Source organism: Thunnus thynnus, chromosome 11 (assembly GCF_963924715.1).
Source record: "Thunnus thynnus chromosome 11, fThuThy2.1, whole genome shotgun sequence".
NCBI classification, from domain to species: Eukaryota; Metazoa; Chordata; class Actinopteri; order Scombriformes; family Scombridae; genus Thunnus; species Thunnus thynnus.
Genome location: NC_089527.1, coordinates 7,993,899 through 8,017,080, shown reverse-complemented (window position 1 = coordinate 8,017,080; position 23,182 = coordinate 7,993,899). Strand labels below are relative to the sequence as shown.

Genomic DNA, 23,182 nt, shown 5'->3' with positions numbered 1-23,182 from the left:
AGCGCGCCAGAAGAATCAGTTATAAATCTTAGCAGTTCAGTAACAATTATCCATAAACTATCACAAAGACATGATAAATCATATTTTTGAACTGTGAACAGCAAAAATTTTATCCTCTCTGGCTCTCAGTCATGCTACTCCCTCTCTCACACAGATCAATGCTCTCTCCCCCACACAGATCAATGCTCTCTCACCCACAGAGATCATTCAGTGGTTGAACTGAGCAGGGATTAGATGAATGCTTCAACATCTTGTTTCGACCCTCTGTATAATCACATATGTTTAAATCACTCAAGCTGCTGCTTCCTGTCAATTTAATGAAAGAGTGAGAACTACAGCTAATTTCTGTGTAATTTGAGTTTCACCTTAGCTGCTGTTATCAGAGGAAGGACCCTGTGGACACTTCCAGTGCAATATAGTTACACTCGAGGAGGAGGAGTGAACATGAAATATGCAAGACAGATGCATTCACACTTTTCCAACACCTCGCCACTCTAAAACACTTAACTTCTCACTTCTATCACTAGTAGCCCTTCAGTTTATCCGGATATCCTATTTTCCCTTCTTAAATCCACAAGTAGAAGAAGCTGTGGCCTTTGTGTATCTCATCCCATCGTTCTTGTAAAGGTCAAAATGATTTTGATTGATATATGTTGGCGATCCCTTTAACATTGTAGAAAAAAAAGGAGGGAAAGACTGGACACCATTAGAAAACACCTCTATTTAATACTTAATAACTTCTCATGTAAACATCACAGGACCATGGTTAATGGCTTAAATCGAAGAAGTCACTTAATACCATTAAGTGTATCGGCACAAATAAGTGAATTTATTTCTCTCCGTGAAAATATCAGACATTGTTTACACATTTATTTCTGGAAAAAAAGAATGTTTGATTTAGTTTGTTTTACAGTGAACCAACTAAAATATGAATTATAAAACTCTTCGTATTTTACATTTCTTGGTTCCAACATTTCTTGTCCACAAGTTTTCCAAATTTTAGGTTGATTTGTAAAAGTGTTTTACAGGGCACTTAGTAAGCAGTGTACCTAGGTGTCCTTTTGTGTCTCAAATCTGTCCAAAACTTCTCCAATATGGCTAAAAAGTGCTAGGTTATAAGTACTAACAAGCACAAAATGAGGAAAATTTAATTCTATCTGCCAGATCTGCATAACATGATTTATATTATGATTTTAGCAGATTTAGTTTTTTTCCACTGAAGATAAGAATCCTGTTTTCTTCCATTACCCATGCCTTAGATGTGGGGGGGGGGTTATACCTCATATTAGCCCTTTTGCTGAGACAGGGGAAACAGCGAGGGTCACTGACATTCAGAAACCATTAGCATCGTGGAAAAAAAAAAGAATGTGCTCGTGGATCATCTGGTTTTCCTCACAAGTCTTGCAATACCTGCCAGTTAAAACATTCACAAAGATTTGTTCTTAGTGTATGTTTGTACACCACAAATTCTGTGTCTAAAAAGCCTGGTCTGTTAGTGTGACTCTCTCAGGTAGCTTGCTTGTGTAAGTGTCAACACTGTGACAAAGGGAGAAAGCTCTTTGCAGCTTTGAGTGTAATGCTCAGCCAGAGGTATTTGTTGTCTGTTGAAACCCTCAAACCACATGAGAAAACAGTAGAATTCACTTACACGCTTTGAAGTAAACATGTTTACCGTGGTTAGTCTTGCTCAGCAGAAACAGATATGTGGAGGGCTTCTACCAAATGTTTATTCCAAATCAGGGGGAGGTGTGCTTGTAATGTTTTATCAATAATACAGATCCAGTTGTTGCATCTGCTTGTCAGCCACCACTTCTTCTATGGTCACATGGAATTACAGTTCAACCTAGCTTGATTGAAGTTGACATGGAGTATCAGTGTTTTAACTGGGTCAGGTTGTACATTAAAGCTGCTGTGAGCTCCCTTTCTTCTAAAGCACACCGAAAGAGATGCAGAAGGGCTCTGCTGCATCAAAATTCTCTGTAGCGTTTGTGAGTGTGTGTGTGTTTGTGTGTGTGTGTGCCGGCAAGCTTTCTATTCTTCTGAGATGCAGTATATGACACAGGCATAAACAGTATTTGCACCTTTTACATATTTCTCAGCTTTTCAATAGACTTATGCAGACCTTATTTTATTCATTGGATATAAAACTCAATTTTCTTTTCCCCATATGCTTTATTCACTGAATGACGCCTGCTTCTCAGTTGCAACTCAAGTGATGAAAATATCATTTTTTTTACCTCCTGGATCTCATTTTTGTGTTTTTGCCCATTTTTCTTGGAACATTTTACTCTACAATTTGATTGCTGTGATCTGGGGATTCAGACTAATAACAAATGTTTTCAACACATTTTAAAACAAACGTGATTTTTTTTCTGGTTTATTTACCCCTCTATAAAACCAAATATCTTTGGGTTATGGAATGTTAATCAAGACAAAAGAAAACATTTGAGGATGTCACCTTGGGCTTTGGGAAACAGTGATCGTCATTTTTCACTGTTATGGGACTGTCTGTAAACTAAATGATTAATTGAGATAATAATTGACAGATTAATCGATAATGAAAATAATCATTAGTTGCAGCCCTAATGTGATATACATTCATGCCACCCATGATTGTCTGCATTCATACATGAACATCAGAGTGTATGTTGACAATGTTTGTCTGTAAGGTTGTTTTTTTTTCATATAGTACAGTATGTGGCATATGAGTGTCATAGTTTTTCAACGTATTTTTTCCATTTTTTTCTGAGCACATCCATGTTGTTCATTTTTGAAATCCCCAGAACAGCTCCTATTACTAAATAGACCTTGTGGTGAGATTGTTTTCTCAACTTTTGTTTCCAGTCTCAAGAATGAACTATAAACCTCAGATTTTAGGCCAACATGCCTGGAGAAGTCCTAACAGGGACATATTTTTTGTGATTTCTGTTATTTTTATACGGTTATGTTGGATGTCTATGTTAAACATGATCAAAGGTACAAAACTTGAGGTGAATGTATGAAAAAATGCTGCCTGACAGTCAAAAGCCAGGGCTTCAGCCTGCTCTGAATGCGTTGTTTGCAATGTTACCTCTACTTCCAACTTGTAATGACATCAGATTGTTCATACATGCCCACAAATGGTTCGTTCTGTAGCCTTTGTTGCTAAGGTTGTTTCATGGGTTGTTTGCATCTTCCACTCGCATATTTCGGATTGGATTCGGGCTCGAACATGAACAAATGTATTTGAGAAGTTTCCATTTTGAGTAAAAAACAAGGAAAACAAATTAAATCCTACTACCACTGTTTGTTTACGTAACCTCATGAGCCTCCAGAAGTTGGCCGAGATGCAGCTTCCAGACACTGGCTGATCCAAACAGAGTGGACTCATCAGGAGGGAGGCCTTAAAGAGACAGGAGATAAATCAGCTAGTTTCAGACAGAGGCTGAACTGAGGGGCTGCATAAGGTACCAGTATAAGATAAATAAGGAGTTTTTTGAACCGTACGGATGCCCCTTGGCAGGCTTTCGGAAAGCTTGCCAATCAGAACAGAGTGGGCTCAACAGGAGGGGGGCCTTAAAGAGACAGGGACTAAGACTGCCTGTTAAGAGACACAGGCTGAACTGAGGGGCTGCATAAAGGGCCAGTATAAGATAAATAAAGAGTTTTTGAACTGTGAATCATGCAAAGCTACTCTAGTGGAGTACCAGAATAAAAATAAATAGATATATAGATAAATAAATATAGATAGATAGAGCTGGAAAAGAGCATAAGAGGTCCCCTGTAAGTGCTGTTTCCCAGAAGGAAAATCATTTTGAACCTTTTATATATACTGTAGGTACTTCATTCTTTATCTTCACTTTCGTTATGAACATAATATAAATGATTGTTGAAAAAGGACTGTAATTAAATTTAATTAATTAAAACAAACGGATTACTCTATCTGACTGTCTGACTGCTTCTTTTGTTTGTTCACTGGACTCTGTCACAGAGTCACTTCGCCTGTTCTCAGCAATAAAGCTGGTGAATAAAATGTCATAAACAGCATGAATGATGGCCCAATTTATAAAAATAAGATCCAGGCTGTAAAAAAATGACTTTCCATTACTAGAATTATCAGTGATCTGGGGGCCAAAGTTTTATTGAAATTGTTATTCGGTTGAAATCTCCACTGCAGGATTTCTCAAGAGCTGCACATGAAATCCTGCGTATTTCTGGATGGTGTTATTTAAAGCACACATACGTAATCTTTTCCCATTGTCATTTAATGCCGTAAGAGCACTAATGTTCCATGAAGGATGAGCTATTTAGAAAGCCTAAGAGTTACAGAAAGTCACCTCTAGTTATTTTAGGTTATCTATTTCCCTCAAATGTTTCAAAAGCTGATACATTTTGACTGTCTGTGGTTTCTGTGTGTAGGTCAGGTTGCAGGTTTAAAATGCCAGCTTGCACCTTCTGTACACAGAACGTGACATCTGCAATGCAGGCAGTGTTCTTCCCCTCAGGATTTAAGAAGGGCCGAAGCCAGCCTGGTGCAATCTGTATGCCCACCATCTCTTATCTACCACTTCCAGCATGTTACATACTGGATCTAAGCTACTGCCCACATGATGGTGTTTTGCTATCAGGAAGCTCACACTATAAAACCCCACAGGGAAGGTTCAAGATCTACAAAAACTTTCATTTTTAATGAGGATTATTACATCTGAGTATATGACACAGGGTTATTAAACCATGCTGCCCACCATGACAACATTCACTAAAACACTGACACTTCTGCCTAATTCCTGCACCTCCTACTGGGTAATGGAGAAGTGAAGAACTGATATCAAACTTATTCAAGTGAACTTTACTCACTTTTCTTGGGCTTCCTTTATTATATTTCTTACATTGCTTTTACTACATTAACATTAGACCTATTCTGTGATAAGTATCTTTTTTTTCTTTGCAATTTCTGAGGAGAATGTATTTAGGGTTTTTTTTGGGGAGCTTTTAGTCACCTTGCACGGTGCACAGAAAGATGCAGACTACACAGATACACTCCCATTTAAATCAATACAGCTGTCTACACAGGCCGCGTATTGGCTTGCATTTCACTCACTTTGTGCAGGCAACCTTGACCCATAGCGTATACTTATGCTTCAAGTCTATTTTCTCCTGTTTTACATGCATAACTGCAGTGATTGTGTATTGTCTGGGCTTTGAATGCTGCCAAATTCCGGGGTGACCTACTACGCCTGAACGCATCTGGACTGAAGCTGCTGCTGCTGCTGCTTCTCTGCGAACATACTGCTTTCGCTACGCAGGCTGTTTGGACACAGTGTTATAGAGCTTCACGATGAAATGAAATTAGATGTTTAATCATCACCTGTGTTTCGTTCCTCGTTTTATATTGTATCTTTAAGAGCACTAATCGCTTTGCATGGCTGTCAGTATCAGTCTAAAATGAGAAATGGAAAATGGGTATTAGAAGAAAATATTTACATGTTTGGGTGGTGTGATATTATTATAAAACAGCATTCATCACATAAAGAGATGACATGTTATTTAAATTACCATAGTAGCCTGAATACCCCAAATGGACAGTAATGAGCCATAATAATAATAACAACAATAAACAACCACCACACTTATGGGTGATTTAATGTCGAAATGTGTGAATAAGAAAACATCACCAAGATACTTGAGGTAACCATTAAAGATTTTTTTAAATGTATATCATAACACAATAATACAAGGCAACAGGCAAATTAGGCTAAATAGCCTTTAAACAATAAATGTTAACATGTCAAAACAAAAATGAATGAATAATCAATTAACTAAAAATAGGTTTTACACACAATGAACGTTTGTGAGTAGGCTAAATCATCTTCATTTGAACACTACATGTCCCTCAAACACACTCTGTGCAGACATTCAGTACCTTGACTGTGCATTTTCCACAGTCAGCTTTCCTGCTTTTCAGGCACTTGGCGAAGGTTTTTTTTGCAGGTCATCCTCCACTGCTCTTTTTATGATTTAATTATGACTTGACGTAGTTGTCAGATCAAACACTCCAATGAATTCCGTTGCCTAGCAACTTAGAATGTTTAAACATAAACCCACGCTGAGATGAATGCATGTCGTATAGGGGTAAATGTTATCTGGTGGTGCTTATAGCTATAAATGTGTTTTTAATCTGGATTTATCTTCACTATTTTTAACATTAGTGGGTGCTACACAACATTATTTTAGGAAAAGTCAAAGTCTGGGAGATGTGAATATTTTATTAAAATGCGTTAATATTACACCACACACGTAAACTTGACTTCACTTGAGACTCTATATCAAGGCTTGTTTATTTTGTTTTGGAGTCTACTTTCTGCTTTGCTGTCAAAACCTGCCAAAGAGGATTAATCCAGTAGACCTCTCTCGCTCATAACAAGTAACCCCAGTCCTCGGGACTTCAAGCTTCTCATTGCCAGTATATCTTAATTATGATTTTTGGGTGAGTTGCTTCCACTAATGAGGAGGAACGGGATAAATTTCAACGAAAGAGTGCTATGATCCTCTGCCATTTTCTTTCATGTTTGTCCAATGTGTTCCTATTATAGGGCGAGTACATTCTTTAACGCAGCATTACAATTGTCTTTTTGTTTTTGTCGCTTGCTATGGAGGGTTGTTTTCCTGACGGTACATACAGTACAGACCAAACTATTCATCCCATAGCAAATGTACTACTTTAAATTTAAATAATGAAATCGTTAGAACTTGTCATAACATTAAGTTTCACAGTGTGCATTGAATCTTAAACACTTGTTTGCTTGTTAAGATTCATTATACTGTATAAAAACATGAAGTCATTGCTTGAGGCGGGATACAAATGACAGTTGTTTATTTATTCTTCTCCATTTTTCAGTATAATATATATGCAATGCCAAAAGGCTCCCTCTTGAACACAGAAGCACTGAGAGAAATGCAAAAGAAAATCCAATTTACATTATTCCTCAGCTGGAGATGGGTTAAAGACATTTTTATCATGTCAGCTTTGGTTTTGCCGAGATGGATTTGATTTTGAGAGTGTATTTATTCTCAAGAGATAGTAAGAAGCAGGTAGGTTTTCTGGATTTGAAAATGAAAAGGGGCATATCATGCTTTTCGTGATTTTTTATTAATTTTATATTGCAATGGGATATCTATGGTCAAAAGTCCAAAACTTGACGTGAACTTATGAAAAAAATGCCTCCTGAAAGTCCAAAGCCAGGGCTTCAGCCTGTTCTGAAGGCTTTGTTTGCAATATTACCATTAAGATTGTTCACACATGAGCACAAACAGCTGTCCATTACGTAGCCTTTGTTGCTAAGGTTGTTCCATGGGTTGTTTTAACATGTCTGGATGTATTTGAAAAATTTCCATTTAGCTTTAAGAACAAGAAAAAGAAGTGAAATCCTACTAATATCGTTTGTTCACGTAGCCTCCCTAACCACTAGAAGTCAGCTGAGACACAGCTTCCTGAAGCGAACCAATCAGAACAGAGTGGGCTCATCGAGGAGGGGGCCCGTAAAGAGACAGGAGCTAAAACAGCCTGTTTCAGACAGAGGCTGAACTGAGGGGCTGCGTAAAGAGACAGTATAAGATAAATAAGCAGTTTTTGAACTGTAAATCATGCAAAGATATTCCAGTAGAATCTCAGAATATAAATATTGACTGGAAACTAACCCTTAAACAGAGTTGTCCTCATCTCTTTTTTAATTCCTTTTTCCTAATCTACATAGTTGTTGGACAACTGCCACTTTTCATTGCAGGGAATGAAAACATTTTTTCTTTCTGTGAATGTGGATGTCAGATTTTTGCTGATGTATCTGATGCTATTTAAATGGTCTTGCAGGGCCGAGCAATACAATTTATAAACTCAAAATCTTAGTGAAAGTTACAGTATTCACTGAAAACTACATACATACATACAATTACATTACCTGCACCAAACCTGTGTGTATATGGATGATGTCCAGCAGTATATATATCAACAAAATCTCACAAACAGACAACAAATTAATGCAGGACCTTCCACATTCCTGCACACCCTTTGCCCTTTATATCTATCTCTGAATGTCATTTGCAACAAATTCCTCAGGCACTGACATGATAACTATGCAGCACTACAGGGTAACACATAGAAAACTTTTGGGTCCAGTTTTTCAAGCAAGCAGACAGCCAGCTCTATTGTTGAAAAAAAAAAAAGTGTCCCATTTTAAGGTACTAATTTGAACTTGAGTTACTAACATTTTTAATCTTTCTGATGAAGGCCAAAATTCACTGATGGTTTTGGAGGATCAGTCATGCGAGAAGATAGTTGAGGGACTGAGGGTCTAGTAGATGAAACAGATATAACAGTCTAGCAAACGGGGCCAGTTGTTGAAAGGCTTTTTGCTTTCAGTGTCATTTTTCACAGATTATTTTTAATCATTGCATGTTTGAGAGCGATTGATCAACGCTTTCTTTAAACTATTAATAAACATCGACAGCTCGCAAACCTTCACATCTGACACGCCACTATAAATTTAACAGCTCGTGAATAAAAATGCGTCATAGTATTGAACAGAAGGGAAAAGTTTATGGTGCTTGAATGAAAACATTTTTTCCTGCGCTACCAGTGGAAAGAGCTGAGTCAGTATCTCGGTCATCAAGTACACAGTAAAGTAATATTCTTTTATTTTATTTTTTATTTCTTTGTATTCTTTACAAAAACTTGTGTGTGTATCCCCAGAGTTCATTTGCGGTTTGTGTTGTTTAATAGATATACAGTACTGCGAGTGTTGACGAGATTGACAGGTGATGTGTATCGGTATACCTCTTTTTAATGTAAGGCTCACTCTTCCTCCGTCCTGTCAGCCTGAGAGTCGACACAATCCAGTTAAAAAAAAAAAAAAAAATCTTTACTTTGATGTTGTAAGGACACAGAAAAACAAAAACATAAGCTTTTCATTATTTATCACAGCCTTCGTTTCAACTGAAACACATGGTTATTTGTTCCAGCCTGGAAATAAAATGTGTTACACTAAATGAAACAAATGAATAACTTTTAGACAGATAAATAACTGTATAGATTTGATTAAACGGCTTAATATAATCACTACAGAGGGTAGACCTGCTGCAGTGTTCGTTCATCTGTAAAACCTTGATTTTTACATGTTTTTTTCTTGTCTCTTCCTGCCTACAGAAGATGCAGCACTAATGAGAAGCCATCAGCCTGTAGATGAGTGAGGCACAGCGAAGAAACTTGAACATCAACAGTCCACACTAACAGTAAGGCTCCATAACATCTGCTATCTTACACATCCCGAAGCTGTCTAAGAAGGTATCATTAGTCCCCCTTTTTCAGACTCCCCCTCATCCTCCAGTCCAGATCCTCCCAATGCACAAGCACCTGTTTATTGTTCTGATCAGTGAATCTGTGTGATTGTGGGAAGAAAAGACAGCCACAGTAATGGCATGCGGTAGCGCTCACACGTCGCTCTGACACCATATTCAGCTGTGTATATTCTCGTCAGGGTCTCTTTGCTTTTTGATGGAGTGTAGACAGGAGTGAAGTGACATTTTGATGCCATCCTGTTTATCCTCTTAGAAAACGTTGCTTGTCAGTGACTACTTTATTCTTTTAAGAGTAACATTAAAATTCACACAGTACTTGTAAATATCTTAACATAAAACAGACACTGTGTTTTTTGTTTTTTTTGCTTGTTTTTTTTAATATATTTATATATATTTATATAAGGATTTTTTTCAGGGCATCTCTCCATGCATACCCCCACACACACACCATATGTTGCATATATCATATATGAATATTAAGTGAAATAATATAGACCTATTCTCAATCTGTTAAAGAGCTGTTTTATGCTGCTAAGAAGATTTGCAGATAAATATTGAACTTAAAATAAACAAGTAAAAAGTTAAGTATGCTAAGTGGTTAAATATATCTCATTTGCTCTGTTCAAAAGTTGAATTTATTTACATTTTAGGTTTTCAAGGACAAAAACAAAAGCATTAACACATGACATCATGCATTGATTTTTTCATTTAACCCTCTTAGTGGCTTTAAGTACTCAACGTCTTTGTCTCAAAATGTCTCTTAACCTTCAATGGCATCATTGTAGCATTGGATAGATTTTCCCTGCATGTGATTCATTCCGGTGTGGGACAGCTGGCTTCTCCTGTTCACTAAAAGCTGCGATCTAAGTGACTTTCACTGTCAGCTCAGGTTCTGTCATCTCAGACCGTGTTGAAGGCTGATATGTATCAGCATTTATGTGCTTTTACAAATCATTCCATTACTTGCTCCGGTAGTCTCTATTTCACCTGTAAAACTTGAATGCTGGAAAGTTTCTTGTGTTACTACGACAACCGGCAACCTGTGATCACCAGATTTATCTGTGGCAAAACATGTTGTATTTTGATTAACTTGAAAATTTAATGTAAAAAGGAAGTTAATGTAAATGTTAATTTTTTGATGCTGTGAAACATTATTAAAAATGTGCACTATAGAATTTGATACACCTGGACAATAGATATGTTAGCATGTATGTGCATTATACAGCATGCTTGCACATCGAGCGGTGTATTGAATGTTTATTATCTAATTTGTCGATCTAAATCTCTCATATTGGCATTGTCTTCAATTAATATCCATGATCAAACCAGCAAAAAAGTGATGAAAAGGAAAATGTCACATACTGTATCATGGACTCTTTTACAGCATAGCATCCTTACTCTTTGTCACCCAGTTCATAGTGACATGTTTTTGTCAAGTGAAATGTCCAGGTTACATAGTACTGTTTCTTCTTCGATTTGAGGTGTTATTTCAGAGACACAGTCAGGTCAGAGAGTGATAAAGAGGCAGACAAAATTAGAGTTTCATGCTGCAAATGTGAAGCTTTGATGTTTCCTTGCTCTGAGGATGGCAGCATTGTAGAGAAGAGAACAGTTTGTATGGTTGCAGTAAGTCTTTTATCATGTAAGTCCCATCCAAGGTTCGTGGACCTTTTGGCTTGTCTTGAGGGCCTTGTCTACCTCCCATGCACTCCATGTACATTTTAAGTGTCAGTGAGTGTAAACATGCATGAAAATAAAGCTTCCCAGGCTCTCTAAAGCAGTCAGTACACTTAAAACAGTTGCTGACAGTAAAATATGGCCTTGTATAAATTACTTTGTGCAGACTTTACATTGAAGCTGGGGAATGTCTTATCATGCAGAAACAGGGGTGTAGATTAGAAGTAAATTATTGAGGTAGATTTGGGCCATAAATGGGCCACTGGAATTCTTCTTAAAGATTTATGAGTGTGTCACACGAGTTAAAGTAGCATTTTTACTCCCTATGAAACATGTCCACGGTCCTGAGGTGACTGCAAATGTAATAGGTACCTGCTATCAAACATCTTGCACTGTATTACACAGTCTTGGTTTCTGTCTTACTCATACTAAGATTTGTATCTTTTTTTCTTTTTTTTAGAAATGATGTTGCTACAACTTCAAACCTCATTTTCTTTCAAGAGTTCTCCAGATTCTATGTTCTAGAGAGCTGAGAGAGAGGAGAAATAATTTGCTGTTGGTTTTGAGTAGGCACTGGACATACTTGTTGCCATCTGGGATGCAGCGTAAGAATTCATTCATCATGACTCCAGATGACGGTACCCTGACAGATTTGTACAATCTTTATCCAAACATTTTGAAGAAGCAGCCATGCCCCTCCAAATATGCTGTGCTTTGTGAGCTGTTTGCTCTCCATAGCAATTCAAATAGTCCACTTGAGAACCAGACTTCTCCATCAGATCTTAAAGTAGAATAACTACTCTGAAACCAGTGATGAGTTTTGTACCCAAAACAGTGATGCACTATTTTATAAATGATGCTTTCCCGTGTCGATTGCTGACATGGAAGTTGGGCAGATCGTGGGTTGTTGTTGAAATTGCATTTTTGCTTTGAAGATTGTTTTTGAGGGTAGAATATTTGCCTGATAAGTTTCAGGAAAAAAAATCCTCAAACTGATACATGGATACACACTTTGTAGTGAAACCATTTGGATGTTTGTCATATATAATATCCCCTGCTTAGTAGTGCTCTGCCAGGGGGGGTTGTGAGCTCAGGGACAGTCTGTGCCAAGCTTGCTTAGATTTGTTTCAGGGCATCACATGAGCACTGACGCACTGCCAAACTAAAATACAATGTTACAATAAAGGGTTAAAATCTTAAAATCTGTCCTGACTGAGTTTGCTTTCTTTTCAAGAGTTAAATGACAAGCTTGAGATCAATTCCACGTCTGTGAGTTAAGTACTGATCCTGAGTGATTACATGATTAGCCTAGCTTAGCGTAAAGACCGAAGGCAGGCGGAAATGGCCAGCTTAACTCTGTCCAAAGTCCAAAAACGTGCCTACTAATGCCTCTAAAGTAGACTTATTTATATGATGTATTTTATGTGTTTTAACCTGTACATAAACAGAAATGTAAAAATGACAATTTGTAGTTTTAGGGCGAGTTATGTATTGGAACTATTTCTTGACAAAGAGTTTATCCATCTGCCAGTACTTTTTTGCAGCATAATTTTTTTTGTGGGGGCTTAAAGGTTTAAAGGTAGAAGTTAAACCTGCAGTGTGGAACTTTTACATATAAATGAATGTTCATTACATTCAAGTCCTTGCCAAACGAGTTAACACAATGCTGATTAAGCCCCTCGTCACCAGGTAAATCTCTCTGTATGTCACAGTATATTGGAGTTTGTAATTGTCGGGTTTGATGGTGTAGAGTTTGACATTCCCACACTGGCTGGATGAATGCATACTGTGCATGCTCTATGTTCAGAGCATGTGCACTAGAGACTTCCGCCGACCAAGTGGCTAACTTCTGGTTAGCTCTCTACTAACTTGAATGTGGATAAAATAATTTAATTGTACGGCTCTTCTAGACTTTCCAAATGTTATCGGACCGAATGGATCAAATTCTGATAGTGAAAACAATTTGTCCACCATTTTACAGCCACAACAGTAGTGGCGGAGTAGGCTACAACAGAGCCTATGACGTAAACAAGTGTCAACAGTGTTTTTGTAATTACTCTGACTGCCAGAAGGGGGAGACATAAATCTTGCACTCCAACTTTAAGATTCTAGTTGTTAGACAGGTTATGTTTTGAATATGTGCTCCTCACTGTTGTGGAAATATTGAGCGATGGTCAGCACCTCAGTGGAGAAAGTGCACACGAGCCTTTGATGTCTTAATGCTGAGAATGTTTATTGAAACACTTGGCCAAGCAGAGAACTGAAACAGTTAACATCAAAGTGTTCTGCACAAGATGCTGTCTCTTCCTGTTCTGCCCTCAGAAGGTCTGACTCTTAGTCTTTAACCGTGACAGATCAGCCTACAATATGAAAAAAAAAGTCTAATTGGTTCACTAGTTTCTAAACAAGGAACTGCACTTTACCCGTGTTAGTTCAGGTCACGTTGCATGGAACTTCAGGTCATCGTCAGCACATTTTGGTTTGAATGTCTGATTTTGCCATGTAATCTTCGCATTGACCTATCTGTGTTTTCTAGGAAGGCCCCCTCTGACCTTGGTAACCACAGCAATGCTGATTCACCCTTTATCAGGGAGGTTTTCACTTCCCCAAACAACACAGACAGTTACTCAGAGTCTCGAGGAGAGAATGTCTCTTTCTACTTAAGAATTGTAGTGTGACCTCAAGGCCCAGGCTTGACCCAATGTAATCCAATGTATAACCCCTAAAGATGGAAAATTCCATAACACTCACTACTGAAAAGGTCTTTATTGCAGTAATTGTAATATGATTCCTCTTTGTGAAGAAGGTTTCCCTCTCTTTCTTAATACATATTCTTTTTTCCTAATTTAGGTAGTACTTATCTTTTGTACCTTATTAGGTTTTCAAGTGTTCTAGGTTCTCTGAGATTTTGAGGCTGGGGATGTATTTTTTTTCATAACTTAGGCATTGAGATGCCATGTCAGGCTGTATATGTGTTTTCATTCAATTTTCATTCATTTATTCAGTTTTTGCTATAGTTTCTTTAATCTATGGTTACTTTTTTCTTGAGGTTATCTTGATGTAGCTTTGTCACAGACTGAATCCTTAATTACTACTATCAAGAAGAGCTAAAAGATGTAATGATGCTGCTCACAGTGCCATACATTTTAGAAGCCATCATTCTCAAAGGAAAAGTTCCCACAATTCCTCTGTCAGGTCCAACTGGGGTTATTTTTAGCTTTAGTGCACAATGTTCAGCAGTTCCCTGGGGTTGTTCTGATAACAAGTAAAGAAACAAGAGAATACCCAAGAAATAGTACAATAGTAGAAAGTGTGGATCACACACAGTGTTCATGATTCTGATTCTTAAATCTTGTTTTCATGGCATGGTTTCATATAAAATGTTGTTATGGACCTTCACCATGAAAGGGAAGGAGAATAGAATTAGCTGGTACCATTGGGTAGACACCATAAAATAAGTGCCTGCAGTACAATACATGCTTGTAACAACTACACTGTAAAGTATTTGAAAACAGGTTGGTCTGCCATCACTAGTTACGCAGACATCTCAAGGGATAAACATGTCAGAAGCATATTTCATATATGCCATTCAAAGATATTTTTACTCTTCCTGATCCCACCCATCTGGAGAACCATCTGAAAGATACACTAAAGTGCTCCAATCTTTGAAATTCAGAGACTTGCATCACATATCCCTATCCATCCATCTATCATTTACCAGAGAATATCGGGGAGCCGCAGTCACAAACATTTCGGGCAAAGGTGTGATATTGCTATCGATATATGTTTAAGATTACTACCACCTACTTTACTGTATCTGCAAGCAAAATCCATATTTGTCACAGATTTTTGTTTCCCCGTGGAATACCACAGGCACATCTCAAGCATTGTGTTATGACGTTCAAATTCTCAATCTCAATGGCACCAAGTTGTATCAAATATGTCCTAAAGACAGTATGAAAGTGGAGATGTCTTTCACTTGTTTGCACTTTCTGTGTGGGCTGTACAGCTGAAACACTGCTAACTGCCAAATTGGTTTCATTAAAATTATGTTTACTGCTCCCTATTTCCTCCTTCCATAATGTTCCTTCCTCACAAAGCATATTAACAACTGTTTTAATCATGATGTGACATTATTAGGGACAGGGTTTGATAGTGTTTTACTGAGTTTGAATCCAGTATTTAATCCTTTTATTGACTCTGAATCCTTCCAAATCTTATTAGGTTCAACTTCTGCAAGTAACTGAAGGCGAATATAACTCAACTCAACTGTGTCCTCACCTCTTGTTGGATGTGCAGGCAGAAACACTACAGTGGCAGTCTAATTAATGTTCACCTGTAACCTGTAACCTACACCCTGAAAATGAGATGAGCAGAAATTTTAATTATATGTATCTGACACATTTAATTAACAGCTATAATCTACTGGGATTCTATGCAAATTTTAGCATTTTTTTTAACTGACAGTCGGCCGCCTTAACAACCGATTATAGGTTAATCATTATATTTCATTAAATATTTTGGACATTTTTCCATTATAAAACCCTTTTAACCACTAACGTGACCTGTGTTTGACGCAAAGTCAGAGTAGGTTACATTAGGATTTAGAAGAACAGATCAAGTAAACAACAAGTTACTCGAATGATAAACTAAATAAAACAAAATAATGACTTAATCTAAAACTATGGAGCTCTTGTCTGTCGCTATTCAACAACTGGCCCAACAAAATCCAAAGTATTAAACACAGGAAATAGCTGCACAACTTGCAATTTCACCAGAGGACATTAATTATATCAGACAGGATGTGTTGGACAGACCTAATAATTAATTAACAATTAATCAAAATTGCTGTAGCCTTCAATAATGATTAATCTGTAACTTTACTGAATACATGTAAAATAGGTTACTCTAGTCTCCCCACAACAGTCTTCAGTCTGACTGGTTTAATATAAAATAATCTGCATAACTGATCTACGTGATGGATTGATGTGTGTTGTTCATTGTAGCGTTAGTCCAGCTGCTGGAAACAGCTGTCCAGCTGGACGGATGTTCCAGGGATGAACAATACTGTCTTTCCGACTTCATCAGCCCATTTATTGCCACCACTAAAACACATTTATACTCAAAGCAGGGGAGTGCTGCTTATACAGTTCATCACTTTTGTGTTGATTTTGTTGGAAACGTGTGTAATTAGAGTCCTGCTGTCTGACACTCAGCTCTCAGCCTGCATTAACCAAGCAGCTGCTTCTGTTCAAGATGCTAGCTTTGTGTTAGCATTAGCATCAGACAGCTACTAGCTTTGTGTTAGCATTAGCATCAGACAGCTAAAACACACAGACACCAGACAACAACTCCGTGGAACTTTCACAGCCTTATGCTTAAGTGTTCATAAACACGACACAGTGAGCAGATCGAGGTACACTGCAACTTTTTTCTTCCTTCAACAGCACAGAGGTACGTTAGTTTTGAAAACGGTGGCCCTTACAGGCGGTTACCAAACACACCTGGAACCCAACCTTATTAAAAAGTAAGAGGCTCCACCTAGTGGCGCAACAGTGTACTACAGCAAATCTAAAGATCGTTTTCTGACGTTCCGTGCCCTCTGCATTTAATCAGTTAATATATTTTTAATTGGTTAAATTATTAATGGGAATTAATAATCGATTAATCATTCATCTGGGAGATTCTTAAAACGACTGATTTGGATGAATACAGACACTGGCTTCAGAGAGCACATTCACCAGAGAACAAACTTTTTATTTTAGCTGTTACAGACATTAACGAGAGACAGTGATGGCCACCTGAAAATGAGAAGCCTGTTATCTAAATGTTTTCTGTAGCTCTTTGCTAATGAAAAATTCTTTTGATATGATTTGCTAGAGTCTGAGTAGTAGTGTCTGAATACATGTATTTTTCCGACCAATCCCTTGCATTAATGTCCTCCTTTCTTTTCTATAGAACATATGGTTTTAGTCCATTTTTTCCAGATTTTAAGACGTTTACCTGCTTTACAGGAATATTTTATAATAATTATAATTAAGCAATAATACATTAAGTCAGATGTGCAAATTCTTCAACACATGCTACCTGATGTTGCCTGCACTCTGCCACTCATGTTCAGTCCATCAACTTGGAAATAGTGCATTTCTTAAACATCATTTTAGATTACACAGGTAGAAAATGCAGTGATCCGGACAAAAGGTATTTGATACAATTCATTAACCTCCCAACAGCTCCCCTGCACAGAAAAGCATAAATTATTAACTGCCATACAATTTTCCATGACTTTTGCTGCTCCCTGATGGAATCATCCGGTATCATTATTGTAGTGCAAACAGAACAGAACCATGAGTGACACTCCTCCTCCTCCTCCTGGTATAGGTGTGGTACAGCTTGACTCATAAAATATCATATAATACAGCTTTTCAGTGTAGTATTCACCTCCATTTTAGGTGTGATTAAAAGGAATTTGAAAATTTCAAAGGATAATAATATGTGTGAGTGTATATACAGTATCAGTCAAAAGTTTGGACACACCTTCCCATTCACTTGAATGAGAAAGTGTGTTAAAACCTTTGAGTGGTACTGTATATATAAAGCCAGGCATGTGTGCCAATGTCTGCATTTAATCCATATACACATACTGTAAGACAAAACTTGGATCATGGCTGTGGCTGCCTATCTACAAAACTTTTTATCTAGAGTAGAATCTTAGTCATCACTTGTCTGATTTTGACAAAACCTGGAGGGATGAAGCATCCTTAAACACAGATTCACCATTTAAAAGATAAGCTAATCAGCTTAAAGGGGGCGCCATGAGAGAAGATGAAAATTTAGACCCTTTTAGACATTGTGTATCACAATTTGTCCATTTTTTATGTAATTTAGAGATAAGCAATTTAATTGATTAATTAAACTAATTAATGTTAATTCTGTGAGTCAGCCAAACTATAAACCATCTTGCTAAATGCAATCTGAATAGATCTCTTAACCTCTAAGCGAATTCTGACTTTTGACCGGTTTCATTGTTTGTAACAACATATTTCTATCCACAAGCTCAGCACATCCTGCAGAGACCTTGAACCACCTGATATGCCTCCACGTTTCTGTTCTGTTGACTTAGGTGAAAGGTGGGAGTATTTGAAGAGATGATGTGAAGTCAAGAGACCTATCTGGTGGATTAAGATTCCAAGAAAAAAAAAACCTACGTTGAGGTTTTCTTTGACTACAAAAACATGTTTGAATTCCTCTTTGTAGGAAATGTATGTAACGGATGCCAAGAGAAATATTTGACTGTACCTGGACATTATTAATCCTCAGCACTTTATGCCTTTATATTGTACCTTATTTATAACCGGACTATTAGTCAATATCACCACTTATCCATCCTTAAGTCTGTCTGCTTACTCATCATAGCAGCTGTGTTTATGTACCTGTTCCATCCATCCATCCATCTATCCATCCATCCATTCATCAAGAACCTGGACACAGCTTAAGTGTTTCCCAAGGCTGCAGTAATTTTTATTGTAAGAAGAGTCTTCACTGTTTGTATTGTATTGTAATACGGAAATAGTGCAATGAGAATTTTTGGTAGCAATATTATATCTACAGAGCAAAGCTGCATTTTACATTGAATCTACTGTGTGTGATATGTTGAGCTACAACTAACAGATACACTGACATACATCAATCGACAGGTTAATACAGTTCAACAGAGCTGCCCAAATTACCCCATTAAAAACTGGGACAACAAAACATGGATTCAATGACTGCATTATTTAAAACCCCAATATAAAAGCATAAAAGCATGTGTTATTACTGTATGTGTAACAGGCCCTTCTATGTATATATGTATGTATATATATACATTTATATACACAAATAGGGAAATTAATCCACATACTATATTGTTGATATCATGACTCATTATTACCTTTCTTCATATATATTAGTTCTGTACTCAGTAACAGTCTTGTTAACTGTACTCACTTAAGAGGGATAATTCAGGTTTTTTGAAGTGGGGTTGGTTGTATGAGGTACTTATCCATAGTCAGTGTATTACCTGCACCCCCCCCCAGTTTGGAGAAGCAGGCAGGCATAACAGTGTGGAAGCTAAGCAATGTACAGCTGTGGACGTAGCCAGCAGCAAAACATATTTTAGCCATCTAAAAAGGGCCCGCCCAAAAAAAATCAATATCAGTTTAAGTGTACACTATATTGAGAATATTTTCACCGCTTAACCTTGCCATGAGGCAGCCCTTTCCTTTGGCACTACATTTTCTCAACCATAGAACTTCTGTATTCCTACGCATACTATGTACTGTATTACAGATCAGCTGTTTGGGTCAGAAAGTGATGCTGCGGCGTAATACAATATGTGGCCAGATTCCTGCTGCAAAAAGACTAAAGGTTACATAAGAAAACAGTGAAATAAATAAAAAAAATGTTTACTCACATCAATAGCACAGCATAACCACAGATGTTGCATGACCTTTTGAGCTGTCTAGACCAAGTCTGTAGCTCTGCAGTAACATGAGGAACATTAGCAGTAGACACCCTCCTGCTTTCACCTTTTACCTCATGGTATTGCATGGCTTGTCCCTTTTAATTAGCTTCCTAGTGTAGAATCAGCAAAAAAAAGACCAGTTCATGACCCTATTGAGTTTTCCCGTTGTACAGTTTGGAAGCAAATTGATTTAGGTGTGATGTGTTCCTTTTTTTTTTAAATGAATGTTAATGCGCTATGAGGTTTGGCTTCGCCTGCCAACAACTAACTGCTCAAGATAGACTTTCCAACTGGCTGAAAATGGATTGACTATTCGGCAGGCCAACAGAATTTTATCTGACCTCTTTCATGTGTTCAATTCTGATTATGCGCTTATGGATTGTGGAAGGAGGTACAGGGTCCCGCTGTAGAAGCACAATTGTTTTCCTGTTGTACAGTTTGGAGGCAAATTGATTTCAGTGTGATGTGTTCCTTTTTTTAGTGAATGTTAATGCGCTATGAGGTTTGGCTTTGCCTGCCAACAACTAACTGCTCAAGAAAAACTTTCCAACTGGCTGAAAATGGATTGACTATTCGGCAGGCCAACAGAATTTTATCTGACCCCTTTCATGTGTTGAAGTATCTGCTTATGGGTTGTAGAGGGAGGTACAGGGTCCCGTTGTAGAAGCACAACGGTTATAAACATTCACTTGTCCCTCTGTCAGTTAAACTTATTAATGGATAACTCATGGAGGATAGACAGAAGGGCAGAGAGGCACTCAGATAACTGCTGCTCTCCACCGATGTCGTGCTTGTTTTGTAAGCATGTGAAATGAAATGTTTGTTTGAAATTTATTTGCCAAGGTAAGTATGCTTTGAGATGTTTTTTGCCTTAAAATTTTGTAGTTTTTAATAGAGTGAATGGTTTTTATACTAATCTGCTTGGTCATTTTTTCTCGTAAGCCAGTATGTGAACGTGTTCTTATTTAATGTGCTTTTATTGTGGTGATTTTGTTGTAGCGATTCCTTTTATCTGAGACAAATTTACCCTCAGGGAGAAAAGAAAAAGTGACCTTGACCTTGGATACTGGAGGGTTTCAGTGTTAAGGCTTGTCTACATAGGAGGTGTTACAGGCGCATTTTTCTTGTCTGATGGAAAAGTCATGCTTCTACTTTAATCATTGCACATGCTGTGTATTTTTATGCTTCAAGTATTTTTTATTCTGTTTTACACACTTAACAATGATTGCTTCTCTGCCTCTGAATGTTGCCAAAACTTGCCTTACCTGCACTCAATACTGTGCCTGAACGTATCCTGTGTAGACACTTACAGAGGACTGAAGCTGCTGCTGCTGCTGCTTGAGAAGCTTGTATGAGCAGCCATTTATATAAAAAGCCAGCTTCCTTCTTCTATTCAAAGCCCACATTATCCATAGAGTACTGTGGACATCGGGTTAGGTTGAACCAGCTTGATTGATCTAGCAAATAATTTTGGTGTTCATTCTGGTTGCTGAGGTAGCAGTTAAAAGCCTAATGGCTTGTTGAAACTTAATTTAATTTGTATTTCATGAGAGAATTTGGAGGTTCTCTTAGTCACTTCAATGTTGTTCAGTGTTCAGAGTTTTCTTGGAGTCATCAAATGGCTTAGAGGATCTGCAGTGCCTACTGCAAGCAGCAGTACCACAGCTGTACTGCTTGCCGCTTGTGCACATCTCACTAGACATCATGCAACGCCTTGGCTTCAAGAGTCTATGTATATTTTTAGTTTACATAGGACAGTTGGCTGAAAAAGTGGGAATAGCAGAAAGAAACTAGAGCAATCATGTATTTTATTTCATTTTTTCCAGCAAAAGCAGTAAACAATCCTACAGCTTCTCAGTTGTGAGGATTTGCTGTTTGCTCTTTGTCTTTTTCAATAGAAAACTGAATATTTTTAAATTATGGAGTGAGGAAGGGAAAACATTGATGGGCATTTTTCACTCGTTTCTTATATTTTAGATTATCAATTAATCAAGAAAATAATCAATAGTTGCAGTCTTACCAAAACTCAGAATAACCCAATGTTTACAGCTGTTGTTTCTTTCTACAGTTATTATGTTATACCATTTAAAAACAATTGGAGAAGTTACATAAGGTAAGTATAGAGATGTAATGCCTGTAGTACATTATTTGCCCAAACAGCTTTTAACAGCAGGCGGTTAGGGTTAGATGACTGCAATGAATGTAATTTACAGCTGTGAAATTAGTGCACATATACTTTAATAGAGCCCGAGGGCAATTGTGACAGTAGATTGCACTTACAGTATTTTCCCATCACTGTTGCCCGGGGGAATAGATGAACTTAATGAATAGGAAATCACAGCTGTGGTGTTGACACAGTAGTTACCCTTTGAAAATGTGCCCGGTCTTCCAAAATGATTGGACAGTTAAAAGTCTGTTTATGCTCCTTTTACTTAATGTCCTGCACTTTTTTAGGCTGGCAGCAGCATTACTTTTTACAATTTCATATTATTCATGGGTATTCATAGCGACACCTTGACACTGACATACTACAAAATAATCTATTTTTGGCAGCATATTATATTTTCATGTCCCCACATTAATTTATTCCCTTTTGCTTTTACATCAAAACCTAGTTAACTGGAGGCATCCATGTTTTTATTAATGCTACAGATGTGGCTCCAAAGATGGCAATGTTTCGTCCAGACTGAAATATCTCAAGAACTATTGGATGTACTGTCATAAAATTTGGCACAGATATCCGTGGTGGCCAAAGGATTAATCCCCATGACTTTGGTGATCCCCTCACTTTTCATCTAGTGCCATCATCAAAATTTTAATTTGTCCAATACTTTAGTTTATAACCCAATACCTGCAAAACTAATGACATTCCAATCAGGCTCAGCTATATTCTGTGTTTAGTGCTCATTGGCAAATGCTAAAAGCCTGCTAACTAAACTAAGATGGTTAGAATGGTAAACATTAGACCAGCTAAACATCAGTATGTTAGCATTGTCAGTAACACTTTATTTGAATGGGGTGTGCATAAGACTGACATGACACTGTCATAACAATGACATGACACCTGTCACGAACATGAAGGAATCTTTATGAATGTTTATCACTGTTGTCAGTAAGTGTCATTTGGTCAATTATGTCATTTTTATGCAAAGTTCACAGTGTTTGAGATGTCTTTGTTATGACAACTTAACATGGTTAACATGGTTGGTTTTGACATTGGCTGCCATGGGACTATTATAATTGTGTCATGAATATTTTCCTTGACCTCATCTACAGTGGTATAATTCCAACTAGTCATTGAAGTGTCATTTAGTGTTATTACACTGTCAAATGCTTTTCAAACAGTGTCATTAATTGTGTCCTTGACCTCAACTACAGTGGTACAATTTGGACTTGTCATATAGATGTCATTAAGTTTTATTACACTGTCAAATGTTTTTTAACAGTGTCATGAATAATTCCATTGACCCCAACTACAGTGGTACAATTTTGTCATTTCACACACTGCATTCGAAATCACATACTATGCACTACATACCCAATACTTGTACTGTCTTTCAACATATTTCTGTGTGAATGAACAGTAGTATGTATCTTTTTGGACACACTGAGCTGTAATTATCACTTCCAAAGAGCCTCCTTGCCATTTGGAGACACATAACCATGGTA

The 23,182-nt window shown here is 37.4% G+C and overlaps 1 protein-coding gene across 2 annotated transcripts in view; it reads left to right on the top strand.

Annotated features, from left to right (window-relative positions):
• Window positions 1-23,182, top strand: part of LOC137192391 (PTB domain-containing engulfment adapter protein 1) — a 90,780-nt gene that overhangs the window by 29,314 nt on the left and 38,284 nt on the right. For both annotated transcript variants that reach the window (XM_067603026.1, XM_067603029.1), the window contains exon 2: window positions 9,179-9,264. The gene's annotated coding sequence lies outside the window, so the exon portion shown is untranslated. The remainder of the gene's footprint in view (window positions 1-9,178; window positions 9,265-23,182) is intronic.